Raw genomic sequence first — 13,797 nt, 5'->3', positions numbered from 1 at the left:
ATGATCAAATAAGCTATGAGAAGTCTCTTAAATGAGTTTCTCTCTCCTTCCAATACTAAAGTAAATTTGCTTCAGTTGAGTGTCTACTATCCTGCTTTATATCTAACAGATTTTTTTTGTTATAATTTGACTTCCCCTCCTTATTATAAGTATATGGACCATATGAGATTCCTATTTGCCCAAGTAATCTTAGTTCTTTTAAATCTGCAGCCATGATTCGATCATTATCATGCTTTTGAACTATGAACTATTTCAAACCTACCCCAAAATAGCAGTATTAAGGAGGGTTAACATTTTGTATCCATTAAAAAGTAAATAGAACATTGCAGATGTAGCTAAAACTACCTCCCATCTCTCCTGCTTCCAAGATTTTTCTGTCATCTTTGTAATCTAAATCTTTATGACTACTTTTGCAGCCTCAGACACTGCAGGTCTTTCTTGTCTCTTTCAATATATTTCAATTTAATCCTACTTCTTAGTTTTTTTTCTTGCTTGTCATTCAAAGAAAATAAATTTGTAAATTATTTACTGGTACTATTTCTTTCTGCTCCAGGGGCTACTGTTTTATATTTCTTCAAGGCAAAAAAATAAACAAAAACCAAACACACTATTCAATGGACCACTTTTCATTTTAAAACTTAAATCTATTTTAAGTAATTTATTTTTCTGAAGTATATTTTTCTAAGCTTGTCTTGGAAAACGATCCTTTCTAACATTGAAGAGGCCTCATAAGAAAATCGAGTTGCATGTTAAGCTGTTAACTTTTAAGTTGCATTCAAAACAACTCCCACCTGAACTCATGAGCACTTCAATAACCTATTAAATTAGAGTTATGATGAGTTTTAATGAAAACAACAAAACCCTAATTATCAGAAATTATAGATTAAGAAGAAAATGTTGGTCCTCTAAACTCTTAAACATCTGCTTTTTATTTATTGCATGGCCCCGAGGGCAGTGCATGGTGATTCAGTGGCAGAATTCTCTCCTGCCATGCCAGAGACCTGGGCTCAACTCCCGGAGCCTGCCCATGCCAAATAAATAAATAAATAAAAACACAGTGCCCTGAATTCTAGGCTGATTGGTGCCTAACGGGTAGGTGTGTATCTCCAGGACCCATCTCACTGTTTGAGTACAGCTGCCTAATGTCTTTGTGGTCAGTAGCAGGAAGGGTCTTCTACTCAGGCTGACAGATGGGCACAAGGAAACTACTCTCTCAAGCAAGTGGAGAAATTCTGCGATTCTAAGTAGCTACAAGGGGAATTAAGAAGGTACAATCAGATGTAGAGTTCCTTGATATTCTAGATCCATTCTATTATAGAGGAAACAGGAAGTTAAAGAAAGATAACCTGCATGAAAGCACTTTTTCCTGTAAGGAATACACAGGAGAAGAAAAGAAAGAGGCATGATATAGAGAAAAAGCTAAGGTTTTGGTTATACAAGGTTTTGCTAAACCTCAAAATGGCAGAGTATTCAGTCGCAAAAAAGTCCTTTACAGGAGATCAAGGGTGTAGCTCACATATCCTCTCAACCAAACCAGAGTCTTTTAGAAGGATTAGGGTGTTGCTTTTCAGCCTCTCAGCAGGAGCTCAATGTAAGGAAGAGTTAATCAAGAAAAAGATACGTGGGTGTGTCTTTTGTCTAAAAGTGGGAACCCTAGGGAAATCTATGGGAGATCCATAAGTTTTTGATAAGTTATTTCAGCAAAAACCCTGCTGACTTGGGCTGAAGGATATGGAGAAAGAACCAAATGAAAGAAGGGTGTCATATTCCAAAATTCTACTGGAAAGAAGCAGGTTGCTAAGACTACTGAGTAGCAAACATCAGATGCCTTTCAAGAAAGAGGATGCGTGACTCAAGGGATGGAACCAAGAGCCCAGAGGGTGGAGCCAAGACTACGGAGAATTAGACTTTAAAACCTAAATTTTAGGGAATGAATCATCTCCCCCACACAAAAAAAGTTCAAATTGCAATTCCTGGTGCTGTGGATGCAAACCCATTTGTAAATAGAACTTTTGAGGATACTAAATGTGCCCAAACTGAATGAGTGTGGGTCTTAATCCAATATGGCTAAAGTCCACAAATGCAAAGGAAACTGGGCATAGAAAGAGAGCTACAGGGAGAGGAAGAAACTAGAAGTCAATGGAACCCTAAGAGAAGGAAAAATTGTATGAGCATTTCCATATATCAAAAAGCCAAGGTCGAAGATGGAGGACCACTAAGCAGCCAGCCCCAGAATGCCACAGTCTTGGAGGAGAAAGTGTTGCCCTGTCTCACTTCAGTCCTGGACTTTTCCTAGTCTCAAATCTGTGAACCAGGAAGTTTCCATTGTTTAAGCCAACCCACTGTGTAATATTCATTTTAGCAGCTAGGAAACTAATACACTAATTAAGAAACTCCTAATACTGGCCTGGCTGGATTTCAGAACTGTTAAGGACCAGTGGTTTGTTTCTGTGCCTTCCGTGAGTTCCTTTTTGAACTGAATATCTACAGGTGTCATTGATGCCCGCCCCACCGTGGTATATTGGCTGCCCGAGGAAAGGAGTGGACAATTTTAGTTTAAAACTGGCTGGTGTAAAACTCTCCATTGCTGGCTTTTCAGTTTCATAGGTCAACAAGTGGAGAGGACCTACACTCACAGTCTCATCCATAGCTGGAACTGATTTAGAAGAGATTCTAGACCTTGAGCAGATGCTGTCATGGGATGAGACACCTGGGGACCTTGGGAGGGGCTGAATGGATTCTGTGCAAGGGAATGATATGAAGCTTCTGGGGCTGAAGAGAAGAATGTGATTGACAGACCCATGAGGTGGTCCCAGTGACCCCTGTGTCCTGGCCTTCCTGACATTGCAGGGTCCCCTCTTCCTTAGCGTGAACATGCCTCATGATTATTCCTAATCCATATATACAGCAAAGGTGAGGGACATATGTGGTTATGTGTGTGTGATTAAGTTACATAAAAGAATATGGCGGGCCGCGGTGGCTCAGCGGGCAAAGTGCTTGCCTGCTATGCCGGAGGACCTCGGTTCAATTCCCGGCCCCAGCCCATGTAACAAATACGGAGAAACAGAATACAATAAAACAAGAAAATGTTTAAAGATGTTTCCCTTTCTTCCTTCCTTCCTTCCTTCTATCCTTCCTTCCTTCTCTCTGTCTTTCCTTTAAAAAAAAAAAAAAAAAAAAAAAAAGAATAAGCCATCTTGCTGGAGACTCTCCCTTGCTGGCTTGGGTGACGTATGCAGTTATTTGGGGAAGCCCCCATGGTGAGGCACTGTAGGCAGTCTCTGGCCAATAACCAGCAAAAAGCCAGGGTTCTCAGTTCCACAGTTCCAAGGAAACAAATTCTGCCAAAAGAAAGTGAGCCTGGAAACAGGTCCTTCCCCAGGGAATCCTCCATATCTGACCCCAGCCCTGTGGCACCTTGCTGCAGCCTTACACAGAACCCATCTAAGCCATGCCTGTGGCCCTGACTCACAGAAACTCAGGTAATCCATGCGTAGTTTCAACCACTAAGTGTGTTGGCAATGCTGTTGACAGAACAACAGATAACTAACACAGCAAGTGTGGGAAGAAAAAGTTAAAGAGAGAAGAAGAAAGAAACACTGAAGAAGAGTGGCGGGAAAATAAAAGGGAAGAAAAGACAATGGAAGTTGCTAGAGCACAGTTATAGTGCGGTAGAGGTGAAGGATCTCTGGGCAGGGTGGGCTTGGAGACAGAGCTCCAGCACAGTGGACAGTCAGCAGCTTTGGGCGCATCAGGCCACTGATATTGGGGAGAAAATGGAAAGCACTTCCGAGTCTGTGAACCACAACTCCAGGAAGCACTCAGACAGCCTAGGAGCACCTTGAGATAAAAAGTGGTCACCCCAAGAGGGCAGGGGCAGAGCTGGGCGGATATGCAGGGGCTGGAGACGCCTGCTTTCTTATAATGCCGTCCGGGCCCGGTGTGATTTCCTGTAGGCACCTCTGTCCCTGATGAAAGCTGGAGCTTTCTGCCAGTCTATAGAAACTAGCGGGCACCTTAGCGGGAAAAGTGTCAGTATCCAGTTAGCACACATTCTCTCCAGGCTGGTTCCCACGCTCTGCGGGGACACTGAGACATCAGCTCACAATCGTCCATTTTTAAATGGACCCTAACGAGAGTGGCTTTGCGTCTGCTGGTTTATGACAGAAGCCACAAGCAAATTTCACTATGAAGCAAAGAGCCCTATATATCTTTAGAGTTTCTGATTCTTTTTTTGCTTATTAATTTTTTAAATTTAATTTATTTTGTCTTTTCAAACCAAAACAACATACGTTTGTTGTTGAACATTCTCTCTCTCTCTTTTTTTTTTTTTGCATAGGCAGGCACCGGATATCGAACCCGGGTCTCCGCCATGGCCCGTGAGAACTCTGCCACTGAGCCACTATGGCCAGCCCCAAACATCAACATTCTTAACACACAAATACTCTGTATATGGTGTACAATCAGTGGCTCACAGTATCAGCACATAGTAGTATATTCATCACGATGATTAGAAATCACTCCAGAAAAAGAAATAAAAAGAAAAAAGAAAAAGAGTTTCTGATTCCTAATTTTCACAAATCCAAGTAGAAAATAGACAGTTGGGCAAATGACTAGTCAGGGATTGCCAATCTGCTCCTACGGTCAGCAGAATGCTGTCATATTCCCCTTGGCAGGACTCTCAGCACTGCGAGGCTTGATTTCTGAGTAATTTTTTTAATCCAATTGCTTCCTGTGAGCGTCTGGTCTTATTAAGTAAGTGGTTTTTAGACTATTAAAACTAACAAAGAAGCAAACAAACCAACAAAAACACATGACAGAGTTGCATACATGTCTCAGAAAAGTATTCTTTATTTGCTTTTTTCTCTTGGCATACATCTTATGTCAACCATGATTGGAAAAGCACCTGCAAGAGCAACGCTGAGCTGAGCTGTGTAGCTTCCACATGTGATGAGAGAAGGCAGCTGGAGATAACGCTGCTCCCTGAAACAGAGTAGACAAGATGCTTCTTGACTAATTCAGAAGCAATTACACATTTCTGCTTAATAAAAGGGTAGAGATTTCATATACGCTTTACATTAACTGCTATGAAAACAGTCAGGTAAGATATGCGATTAATACAGAATAGAAAATTAAAAATAATCCACTTGGAAAATAACTTACAATGATTGGCAGGAGTAGGAGAAGTCTACAATCCCTGAACTGAACTCCTTGGTACATGACAAGTTTCAGGGTTCGGATATGTTTGTCTGTTCAAACGGTTCTATCAGGCATCATCACATCTTGATTGCTAGGCAGTACTCACATGCCCTGTGATTTCTGTAATATAAGTATTCATATGCACATTAAATACAATAAAGATATCCTAAATATTGTCGATTAGTGGAGACCAGGCTTGGTTGCTCACTGAGGTCGGTGTGGTGAGGTTTTGATGTCGTGGCAGTCATCGTTTCTTTCAGCATGTTTGGCACTGCAGACACAGGGATAATAAACAACACTAGCATGGACCCAGGCAGCAAATACAAATGTGATTAAAAACAAAACAAAACATTGATTTATATATTTGAATGTGGTCGAAAGGGAAAATTTAAGGTTGTATAGATGTTACTAGAATCAAAATTAAAGAAAAAAAACCTCAGAAGACTATACAACACAAAGAGTGAACAGTGGACCGTAGTTAAGAGTACATAAAAATGTTCTTTCACAAATTGTAACAAATGTACCACACTAATGCAAACTGTGAATAACAGGGCAGTGATTTGATTTTCCTGTAAACCTGCAACTTCTCTAATTAAACAGAAATAGGATAGAGTATCCAGGTAATATATAAGGCTGAAGAATGAGTTTTTAATGTGTTCTTGTTGTACAAATAAAAGAAGTAGGCCTCTTAGGAGAGAACTGTGTACTCCTGGGGGGAAGGAACTTAATGAAATGGAGCTAAAAGCAGGTGGCTACAGCTGCAAAATAAATCTGTTCTAGGAAAGAAGGTGGTGGAGGAGAGTAACTTCATTTTATTCATCCTGGTAAAAATGTAACACCAACTACAAGACCAAATGATCACGTAAGGCAATCCTACACGTCATTAAAACAATAGCTTTAGGTCATGACATGCATGTGTTTGCAGGAGAGAGAAACCACATCGGAGATGTATAAATGTGATAACAGCACTTATAAAAACGTATTATTTTCACTAATCAAGAGGACTAATGTTTTCAGTAGTCAAAACAAATATCTTAATTCATGTTAGCTTTATTCAGTTTGGGGACGAAGTTTGTAATAATAGAAATAATTTATTCTGGGAAGTCTCCTCCATTCTCCTGTCATAATGGGGCAGAAGGCCAGCCAATAGCAGTCCACCCTCTTTTTTTAAAAAAAGAAATTGTTATACAACTGGTGATTATCCACTCGAAAGATCTACTTTAATAAAAATATGAAAATAGCTCGTGTGAGAAAATGCTAAGCAGAAGGAAGCTCTCTGTAGAAGAATATGATGTAAATGGGGCTCGGCTGACATTTCTAAGGTCGTATCACACAAGTTCAACCTGCTAACCTACTAAGTGAATAAACAGAGTGACAATACCAGGAAGTGCTAGAACTGAGATGCCGGTGTGGTTTTCCAAAGTACTCTTTCACATTCTCTCATGAGAAATTGATGAGCCAAATGTGAGAGCCTTGGTCTTTGTGGTTTTACAACTTGGACATCTCTTTCTGCTTTCCATTATCACCACTTTTTAATTCTTCCTTGCTGGAATAGTCTACCCCAGTCTCTTCTATCACCTCACTGTTTCCTGCGCTTCTACCATCTCTGCTTTTGTTCGTACTGTCCCTGCTTCCTAGTCTCTCCTACCAATGCCTGACACAGTGCTTCCTTCAAGGCCCATCTTAGGTACCTGTCATGACTAAATCAGCCTGGGTGCTCTCTACATCCTGGGAAGCCCTAAGTCCCTTGGGATCTGTGCTTCATATCTGAATCATCAGAACTGTAATTATCTGATTTTTTTTTCTGGCAGGTTCTGTATCTTTAATTTCTTGTAAGATTTTGTACAGTGACCGTTAACTGGCGATGGATGCAGAAGACGCAAGGAGAAAGCAAAGATGGAACCAAAAGGTACGAGGGAAAAGGCCTAAAAACCCACAGCTTTAAGTACCTTTGATCAGCGTCCAGCTAAGAACTAGGGGAATGCAGGGCTGGGGGAGGAATCACTTTCAATTTGGCTGATTAGAAATGCAACCTGGGAGAAAGTGCATTTCACATGTTCATTCATTCAGTAAACACTCACCACATTGCCTGCCCCAGACACAGTTCTGCTCAGGAGCAGAGTGGGGAATGGCTGGTCTTCAGAGGAATCTCCCAATGCAGTGGGGCTGGTGGATGCGGTGTAAAAACAGTATTGGAATTGGTGATACCAGCCTAATTTTATCGGTTGGGAAAAATAAATATATCGTTTGTGAGGTACTTTTCCCTGGGCACTTCAGAAGTCATCAAAGGCGAAGAAGAAGATGCTTAAATACAGTTTCCCTCAGAACAATTTAACTAGAAAATGGCAAATTACATGATTTCTCCATCATTTATGATCTCTTTGGGTGGATGCAAGTCAAGTTGTCAATATTTTGCAGTGTTTACAACATTATTCTTTTTTCCAGCACCTCCTTTTTCTTTTCCTTTCTTTTTTTTTGCACAGACAGAACCAGGAATCGAACCCGGTCTTCGGCATGGCAGGCGGGAATCCTGCCACTGAGCCACCATCGCACCGCCCCCCAGCACCTCTTTTACAGAGAATCGGCCACCACATTCTTAACAATTTCTCCACTAATTAAATGTGGTAAATTAAGTAGCTTTATAATACTCATAAACTTAACCATGAAACAATGATTCTTCCCCTACAGGGTACTGGCATATAATTAGAAACAGAAATTGTATCACTGATGCGAGATAATGTGAAATGATTAAGTGTCCAATGAAACCCAGTGCTTTCTACAGCCTGTGATTTCCTACACATGTCCACACAACAAAGGGCTGTGGGGACCACAGGAACAGGGTTGTGTCCTCAGCACACATCCACAGAGTTCATTTACGGTGCATTTAAATGCCCAGTTTCTTTTAATATTTCCAGATTAATTCAGGAGTGAAGGAATGAATTCATCTCATTTATGTAGAACAATGAAGAGACAATGCCAAACTACCATACAATAATACAAAATAAAAGTAAAACAAAATAATAATGGCTTATTTATATCTTAGATGCCCATAATATTTAAAAGAACAATAGGAAGAATTAAAAAAAATGTTTCCAATACATTCTGAAATTATTTTACTTTTATTTTTATTTCTTGAGCTATACATCTGCAGTGTATTTTTTTTTTTTTTAACATGGGCAGGCACCGGGAATCGAACCCGGGTCCTCGGGCTTGGCAGGCAAGAATTCTTACCTGCTGAGCCACCGTAGCCCGCCCTCTGCAGTGTATTTTAAAATGCAGTTTGCACCATACTTACTCTTGGAAAACATTTTTAAAATAAGGTGGCAGATCCTTTTCCTCTACTTGATGCAACAGATTTAAAATCGCATGTGATTTTCAGTAAAGGAGCGCACCCTGACACTCGCTTCTCCCTGATGTTGCTTCCAGTCCCTTGTGCTGTGCCTGTCAGAGGTAACTGGTCACGCAGTCCCCAAAAAGAGACCTCCACTCTCTCTTCAAGGTCACTGTTATTTATATGACACATGTACAACCAGAAGCCAGTTCCTTTGGATGGAAAGAGTAAAAGGAGAAAAATAGAAAAAGAGGAAGAAATAGTTAACATTTTTGTTTGTGAAATAAAAACATACGCGAGACTATGTACATGCAAATAAATGAAGAAATTCATAGTTCCTAATCTCAAATATACAACTTCTTATAGTTACAGAAATTTCAATAAAAATGTGAATGGAATGCAAAGGGAAGGAACCTTGATTAACTGTTTGGCACTCGGGAGTGCAGGCATCCCCTAAATGTGTGAGATGATTAATAAGAGAGGAAGCCCCCAAACCTCTAAAACTCCTGTCATCTCTCAGAACTAGACTGTTTATTGGCCCCTGGGTGTGACTTGGTAATGGTCTAGCCATTTAAACCCTTTGCCCTTTGCTGTACATAAGGAAATAAATCCACATTAAGGAAGCTCTCAAAGAGATTTCATGACATTGAAATCACAAAGCGTAAAAGTGGGAAGCTGAGCCAATCTTCAAATAGAATATGATAATTCTCCAAGGCACAGAAAAGATGTTCACTCTATAGGTTGTAAGTTATACAAAGAAAAAAATAAAACCGGCACTGTTAACCCCACTATTAATAAGAATTTTACAAAGAAATAGAATGCTTTAAACCTCAATGTTTCTAATGGGTTGAATTACAGTGCACTAAATAAATATTAGTTTTACCATTTCTTCATTTTCATCGACATTTACAACTAACATTAAGAGAGCTTTCAGTGTTTGGATAAACATTTTTAAAGGTCATGGGAAGATTGTAATTTTTTCCATCATTTTGTATACTTTCAGCGTACCCTGTCATTTTTATGGTGCTACACTACTGTGCAAAATGAGACCTTTTGATGTGTCAAAAAATAGATGATGCAACAACTAGGAAAGCCTGGATAAGGAAGTCCTTATTTCTGTGAGAGGTCACAGGGTGGTTACTGTCCTTTACGAATGTCATTCTCTATGACCCACTCTAGGCCCCTTCACCTTCAGCCTTCTCTTTAGTTTTGGCATTTCAATCTGGTAAATGATCCAAGCCCCGTGCCTGAAGGATGTGAGCCCGCAGATCGGCCTGAATGACAGTGCAATGTCATTAATTTCTGTCCCTGGACATGGCAGCTTTGGAGCTTCACCAAAGGTTTAGGTTGTGCCATAACCCAAATTTCCTTTGATTGTGATGATCAACAACTTCCTTCCATACTGAAATTCTCTGCTGGCTTGTTTACCTTCTGGGGTAAGAGGCCCTGAAGAGTCTATGGCAGTCTGGGTTTCCAATTCAGGGGGAAACTTTAGGCATGCCTAATGAAGTAAATCATCCCTCCCTGGAGTGCTAAAACCTTCTAATAAAGCAAAATCCAGAACTGTAGTCACAGGGAGGGCAAGGCTCTCAGAGTGCCAAGTGCAATCAGGAGCCACCCTCCTGCCCCGGTCATGGACCTCTGTACTTTCTCCACAGTAAGAAACAGTGCCATTGAGGGGCCACTAGACCGCCTCCTATGGACAGCATCCCAAGAAACTGGACACCAGTGAACATGCACCACGGTCCCATCAACAGCCACCACTGTGGGCTCTGCAAACCACAGCTACCCCCACCGCGATGGAATCTAACCATCTTGTCCTCTTGCCTCACTCATTGCAGCCACAGCCCTGGACTTGGGAACCTGGCTGGTGGAGTCCAGACTACATATTGGCTGGGCACAAAGGGGGTCACTTCAGCTTCTGTAGAGATGATTGGGTCTGATTACTCACCAAGTTATACAGACTGGGGACTTCTCCAAAACCAAGGGGGTGATTTCATACAGGTCAGCTGAAATAATCACACACTATGGAGTGTTCTTCCTAGAGACAAGCCATGACTTGAGGATGAAAACCTTTCATGACATTGTTTCACCATCTCATTATGAGCACTGAGTTAACCCTTAGGGTAAATCCATTTATCCCCTAACTGATTATTTTAAAAATCAGATCAAAGAGTAGGAAGATTCTTCTGGTATCATTTAGTTATGCTCTCATCGTCTTATTATGGTTGAAGAAATAGTCAAATCATCCAGGATGGGAGCTAAAATCCCACAGTAGATGGAGAGCTTCTTTAGAACAGCCTAAAACTTAGGTCAGCAATAAATATTTTGACAAAATTCAATACATCTACTACATCATTAAGCTTGCTCATCCTTTGTACATTAAACAGTATATTAGGCAGGCATTGCATTTTACACCTTGGCTTCCCACTTACCCAAACCCCTCTGGAAGGTCCCAAAGGGGGCCATAGAATAAGCTCCCCTTTTCCAAGGTCCTGATTCTGGCACAAAGCTTATGATCAAATGGTATTAGCATCAGAATAAATTTTTTGCTTCAAAAACAATTCCTGGAAATTTTGTAACATATTCTCCAGCTATTTGTGAAATTTACATTTAGCTTTTCATCTTTCATTCTGAATTAGCTTAGAGTGAATTTATAAGGATTCTGGTTTGGGTTTGCATTTTTAAAACATGTAACATACATTTTCCTTTTTTAAAAAGTATTTTGAAATAGTAAATTGTTTCTTTTTTGAGAGAAAGCCTGTTTTGAAATAGTTTTATTACATAATTGCATTCTAGTTATAGGTGGATCTTAAACGGAAAATAAAATAGGAAATGATGGGGATTCAGGGCAGAATACAAGAATAGAATAGTAGAAAATTTGTCGTTCTAGTTGTGCCTGGTTTAGGAGCATGCAAAGGGAGCGGACTGTGTTTTCCTATCAGCTATAGATCACAGATGGGAAACCAGCTCCTGGGGTGGTACTGTCATTCTTCGGCCAACCATCAATAGATATTGTAAAGATACGTTTCTAAATAATTAAAAACAAACCAACTCCTTTCCCAAATTAGGGTAATGAGACTACTCTTTATTTCCTACCTGACTGAGAAATGCCTCTATGAACAAGTGGAATTGGCTGTAAAATGTTAATGCTAACGTGGTTCAGTTACGGGCAGAGACTGATACCCAGAGGCATACTCAGGCCACGTGCTGAGGCCCAGGGAGAGGTGCAGCTACTGGGCAGACTCAACCCCTGGGAGGGGCTCCCACAGTGCCCCCCGCCCACCCTCGCAGCCCTATGGCCCGAGTTGGAGGGTGCTGACCAAGCATGGGGAAATGCCCTGTATTCTGCAGAGAAACAGCAGCTCCACTTACTGCGATGGCATCTCTGGGAATACCTGATGTCTCATTTTGACTCTTAGTCAAGACAAGGGTAGTGGGATTGATGATGTGCTCTTTTTCTTTTTAGTTTAAAGCATAGGAATTTATTGGCTCATAATCTGGAGGCTAGAAGTCTAATATAAGTTACTGGCAGGCCATGTTTTCTCCCAGATTCTGTTGCATTCTGGTGTTGATGGCTCAATCTATGCTTTTGTTTTCTTTTTCAACTTTTTAATTGTATAGTATAACATATATACAAAGCAAAGAAATAAAAAAAGCAATAGTTTCCAAAGCACTCTTCAACAAGTAGTTACAGGACAGTTCCCAGAGTTTGTCATGGGCTACCATAGAATCCTCTCAGATTCTTCCTTCCAGCTGCTCCAGAATATAGAAGACTAAAATATTTTTTTTTATTATCACAATCGATTTATTTTCCCCTCTCTTTTTTGTGAAAAATAACATATACAAAAATGCAATACATTTCAAAGCACAGTACCACAATTAATAGTAGAACATATTTCAGAGTTTGACATGGGTTACAATTCCACAGTTTTAGGTTTTTACTTCTAGCTGCTCTAAGATACTGGAGACTGAAAGAGATTTCAATTTAATGATTCAGCAGTCATATTCATTTGTTAAATCCTATCTTCTCTGTGTAACTCCACCATCACAAGAGCAGAGAGGCAAAAAAACCCACTGCAGGTGACACCATCTGCATGGTGGTGTAAAACATCCCCTGAAAAAGACTCCCCAGAGACTTAGCTAATGAAAGGACAAATCTCACTTGCTTAGAGCTCTGGAGAATGGTGGAGACCGGAGAAGGACTCCACAAGTGCTGAACTGAAGAAACAGAAAAATATCAGGTACAAAAACTCTGTCCTGGACCTGCCGGTACCCTCTGATACCTCCGCCCCACTCAGTCCCTGCAGCTGGGAGTCCCAGCGGCAACAGGGCCCGCTCGCTCCCGCTGTGGGCAGAGACTGCAGAGCAGCTAACAGCAGCACGTCAGTGCGCCAAGCATATCCAGGCGCATGGTCTGGTCCACAGAAACCCAGGGCAGAACACTGCCACCGAGGAGGGCTGCGTGGGGTGGGGGTGGGGGAATTAACATGGTGGGAAAAGCCATTGTGTCATCATGCAACACAGTGTCAGTGGTCTGGACCACATAAAAGCAAAGTGGACCTTTCTGAAGTGACCCACCTTTCTGAGTTGATGCCATATGGCTCTCCTGGGCAGAACTCCCTAATGGAGAAGAAACTGGAGGGAGAAAAGCCTCACAGAAAAAATAAATAAACAAAGTGGTGGTAGAGGTGAGAGGTGGTTAAACTGAACTGCTGTACGGTAGGAGAGGTCCCAAGAACTAAAACTGTAAAGAAAATGGGGCACTAAGTGGGGGAGTTAAATTATACAAATCATAGATACTGGGGAGAAAAGTCTTCACAAAACCAAACTGAACAGTTCAAAATGCTCAGAGAAGAAACAGAGGAAAGGAAGCTCTATCCTGGAGCTGAAAGATAGGAAAAATACGGCTCAGTCAAGGGAACAAACTAAAACTTCAAAAAAAACTCGGAATTTAGAAAAACTAATCAAAGATGTTCAAACAAATCTCCTAAATCAATTCAAGGAGATGAAGGAAAATATGCCTAAATAAATTAATGATATTAAGAAGACCATGTGTAAGCATAACGAAGAATTTGAAAGTATAAAAAGAAACATAAAATTGTGGGGATGAAAGACTCAATAGCAGGATTAAAAATACACTAGAAGCACATTATTGTAAGAATGATTAATTGTACTGAATAGTAAGTGAATGCAGTGGAAAGGGAAAGTTTAGCATCATGTATGCCACCAGAACAAAAGTTGGGGGTTAAAACATGGGAATGTAT

At 40.7% G+C, this 13,797-nt stretch overlaps 1 long non-coding RNA gene across 1 annotated transcript in view; it reads right to left on the bottom strand.

Annotated features, from left to right (window-relative positions):
* Window positions 1-4,902: 4,902 nt before the first annotated feature.
* LOC143658892 (uncharacterized) overlaps window positions 4,903-13,797 on the bottom strand; it is a 52,608-nt gene continuing 43,713 nt past the window's right edge. The window contains exons 2-5 of the long non-coding RNA XR_013163356.1: window positions 8,495-8,742; window positions 7,281-7,411; window positions 5,164-5,319; window positions 4,903-4,983 (exon numbers count right to left, since the gene is read on the bottom strand). This is a non-coding gene — a long non-coding RNA (uncharacterized LOC143658892). The remainder of the gene's footprint in view (window positions 4,984-5,163; window positions 5,320-7,280; window positions 7,412-8,494; window positions 8,743-13,797) is intronic.

The sequence above is a fragment of the Tamandua tetradactyla genome, chromosome 2, assembly GCF_023851605.1.
Source record: "Tamandua tetradactyla isolate mTamTet1 chromosome 2, mTamTet1.pri, whole genome shotgun sequence".
NCBI classification, from domain to species: Eukaryota; Metazoa; Chordata; class Mammalia; order Pilosa; family Myrmecophagidae; genus Tamandua; species Tamandua tetradactyla.
Note: the sequence above shows the minus strand (reverse complement) of the source record. Positions and strands in the feature narration are given on the sequence as shown.